This window comes from Triticum dicoccoides, chromosome 4B (genome assembly GCF_002162155.2).
Source record: "Triticum dicoccoides isolate Atlit2015 ecotype Zavitan chromosome 4B, WEW_v2.0, whole genome shotgun sequence".
In the NCBI taxonomy this organism is placed as follows: domain Eukaryota; kingdom Viridiplantae; phylum Streptophyta; class Magnoliopsida; order Poales; family Poaceae; genus Triticum; species Triticum dicoccoides.
The window spans coordinates 307290337-307294386 of record NC_041387.1 but is presented as its reverse complement, the minus strand read 5'-3'; positions in this window follow the sequence as shown (position 1 = coordinate 307294386).

The window sequence follows — 4050 nt, the reverse complement described above, 5'->3', positions numbered from 1 at the left end:
GCCGAAGAAGAAGCGATCGTCGCTGGACTTTGCAAACTGAGATCTAGAGCTCTCCGGAGGCTATGGGGGGGAATGGAACTACCCCTCCCACCACGCGCTGAGGTAGGAGCCTCGGAGCGCTCTCGACCCACGCCCACCATCTGTCAACACCTGGAATGACAAAGAGTAAACGAAATTAGTACAACATAAAAAATTGAATACCCGACATGAATAATAATATGTATATAAATTCATTTTAGAGGAATAAATGCTAAGTATAGCTCATTTTAGAGCTATCCTAGGTTAAATAGGTCATTTTTGAGCTAATTAAGGTTGTTATGTCATTTTTTAGCTAGCTAAGCATATACATTCATTCTGGAGGAATAAATGCTAAGTATAGCTCATTTTAGAGCTATCCTATGTTAAATAGGTCATTTTTGAGCTAGCTAGGTTAAAACTTGAACTAATTAATAATATATATGTATATAATAATAATGGAATACCTGACATGAACTATAATAGTAATCTTCATCGTCATCATTAATAAATGCATCATCATCGTCTATATATGCTTCGGGGTCAATAAATGCATCATCCTCGTCACTATCAGTAATGACGTGCTCATCATCATCTTCATCAATAAATTCATCAACATCTGGAAGGCCTCCTGTATGTAATCGGTCAAGCATTGACAGGTCATTCGAAGCAGTAACCTCTTCTTGTCCTGGCTCTTCTTGTTCCTGCTCAGGCTCGGATTCACTGTCGCTGTCTACTTGAATGTTCTGAGGTGAGTAGTTCTTGAAACGTTTTTTGGAAAGACGTGTTTCTTGGAACAATTCTCCTTCATATGTGTATGGATTAATGTGAGGTTCATAATCCTCTTCATTGGGGGCAGGTGGTCTAACACGTGGTGGCACTTCATAAACGACATCCCAACCTTCGAGATTTGGATCACTTTGGCAGGCCCACAGTAGATAAAAAACTTGGGTTGCCTGTTGAGCCATAATATAGACATCGGGAACATCCAAATGGGTGCTTTGTTTGATTTCGACTAGCCCTAGATGTTCATGAGTCCTTCTAGTCTCTTTCGGATGGAACCAATGACAATTGAAGACTACGACGTTCGGTGGGTTTGCACCATAGAATAGAAGTTCATAAATTGCTTCAACTCTTCCATAATACTCGGTATCTTCTTCGCCGATAGCAGAGACACAACAATTTGTAGACTTTCGGTTGGCCATAGATAGCTCTTTGCCATAGGTACGAAAGCGATACCCGTTGATGTCGTATTTGTCAAATGAATGGACCTTATAGTCAAAACCATTAGCGACTTGTCTCAATTTGGCGTCCATAGACTCTGAACTAGCCTACAAATTTAATACGGAAGGATTGTTGCATTAGCCAGAAATTAGAAGAAGAAATGAAATGGTCTAATGGAAATTACCGTTTGTTTGAACCAAGAGATGAAACTGGGATAGCCGCCTCCATGCATTGCCAGAAGCTCATACTCTTCGACAGAATCCTTTTGGATAACCGCTCCATACGAGAATTTGGCGACGTATCGACTATATCAAATATTCGGGAATAAGAGCAGTTCAAATGAAGTAGAGGTTGCAAAACAATGTACCAGAACTTACTCGATGTACGGCCGCACTTCTGTTAGATCGTTCAAGATATACAACCTAATGGTCCGCCATTCATCGTTATCCAACAATAAGGGAGTATAAGCACCGGCTGGTGCGAGCTTCCCTTTGAATAGGCTGAGGTTGGATCCACCCATTTTAGGGTCGCCAACATTGTACCGAGGCTTCGGATTATGCAAATGACGATTTTTGGCTTTGTAGTGTGCTGTCACGAAGTTTGCCACCTCCTTAGTAATGAATGCCTCAGCCATCGATGCTTCAATTCGACGTTTATTTTTACACTTTGCTCGAAGCGTCTTCTGCATCCTCTCGGTTGTGTAGCACCAACGATTCTGCATGGGCCCCCCAATCGTGCCTCAGTCGGGAGATGCAAAATCAAATGCTGCATTGGATTAAAGAAGCCAGGTAGAAAGATCTTCTCCAACTTGCAGATCAACTCTGGCGCCAACTCTTCCATTTCTTCTAGCAAGCCAGGCGATAATTCTTTCGCACATAGAACACGGAAGAAATAGCTCAACTCTGCCAGTACTAGCCATTCATCCTCAGGGATAAAGCCACGCAACATCACCGGCATTACCCGCTCAAGCCATATGTGCCAATCATGACTCTTGAGACCAAATATTTTCAATTTTTCAAGGCTCGCTCCCCTCTTTAGATTCGTTGCATACCCATCGGGGAACATCAACTCCTTTTTCACCCACGGGAGTATTTCCCTCATAATCGGCCTTCCAAGATTGAACCATGCCTTTGGCTTCGCCCAGTTCTTCTTTCCTTTTGGTTGTTTCATGTTTTATAGCGGTCTATCACATAGAGCCTCCTGATCGACTCTGGCCTTAGGATTATCCTTCGTTTTCCCCTCTATGCCGAACAATGTACCAAAGAGGGCATCGCCGACATTCTTTTCAGTGTGCATCACGTCGATGTTGTGTGGGCAAAGGAGGTCTTTGAAGTACGGCAGATCCCACAAGCATATCTTATGGGTCCAGGCGTGTTCCGTATTATACCCCTTGAAATACCCTGGACGCTCTGGATCCGGCTCGAGAGCGTTTAACTGATCCAGGGTCTGTTGGCCTGTCAACGCAGGTGGTGCAGAATTTTTGACATCTCTACCTTTGATGAAGTTCTTCTTGTCTTTTCTGAACTTATGGTGAGGATCCAGGAACCGTCTATGCATGTCGAAGCAAGAAAACTTGCCACCCACCTGCAGTCGACGAAACTCAAGAGCTGTCTTGCATGTGGGGCACGAGAACCTTCCATGCACACACCAGCCAACAAATAGCGCATACGCTGGCAAGTCATGCATCGAGTACATGTACCACACATGCATTAGGAAGTTTTTTTTGTAGTAGCGTCGTATGTCTTGATCCCATTATCCCAAGCTTCTTGTAGTTCATCCTTAAGCGGCTGCATGTACACATTCATATTCTTCCCCGGATAGTTAGGCCCTGGAATTATCGATGTTAGGAAAATGTTCTTTCTTTGCATAATCTGTCCGGGGGGGAGATTGAGTGGAATGGCATATACAGGCCAACAATTGTATTGGGTTGCCATCATACCAAACACATTGAACCCATCCGTGCTGATGGCTACTCGAGGATTCCTTGGATCTGCCGCTTTTTCATCATGCAATGCATCGAAGTGTTTCCATGCAGCACCATCCGATGTGTGTACCATCATCAGATTCCCATCTGCATCCCGTTTGGTTCTTTTGCCCAATTTGTGCCATGTCATCTGTCTGGTCGTCTCTTCGACCATGAATAGACGTTGATGTCTTGGTATGATTGGCATATACCGAAGAACGTTAATGGGGATTTTGGTCTGACTCTTCTCACCCATACCGTTGTCTACCTCAACATACCTGGAAGACTTGCAAATGGGACAATAGTTCACATCCATTCTCACAGGCATCTATCTTCTCATAGGGCATCTTAAGTACACGGAGGATTTTGTCCGACTGGTACAGGTTTGCAGGCATTATATGGCCTTTGGGTAGAAAGCGTCCAAATAGTGTCACCATCGCGTCATAGCATTCTCTGCCCAAGTTGAATTGAGCCTTCAAAGCCATTACTTGTGCGATGGCATCCAGCTGACAAAGCTCGGTGTGCTCGTGGAGAGGACGCTTTGAAGACTCCAACATATCATTGAAGGCCTTTGAAGATTCCTCCATCTCATCATTCGAATCCCGAGCATCATCAAAGTCTTGCACCATGTCTTCCATCCCGGTACCATGCTCGTTGGTGCAACGACGGCCCTCCTCAGCTCTGGAACATTGGGCAGACTCACCATGAAATGTCCACATCGTATAACCGGGCGTAAAACCCCACTTCTGCAGGTGTTTGATCATTTCAAACTCTAAGATCTTACGATAGTTGTCGCACTCGACACAGGGGCACCAGGTTGTTTCCTGTCCATTTGCAAATGCGGCTCT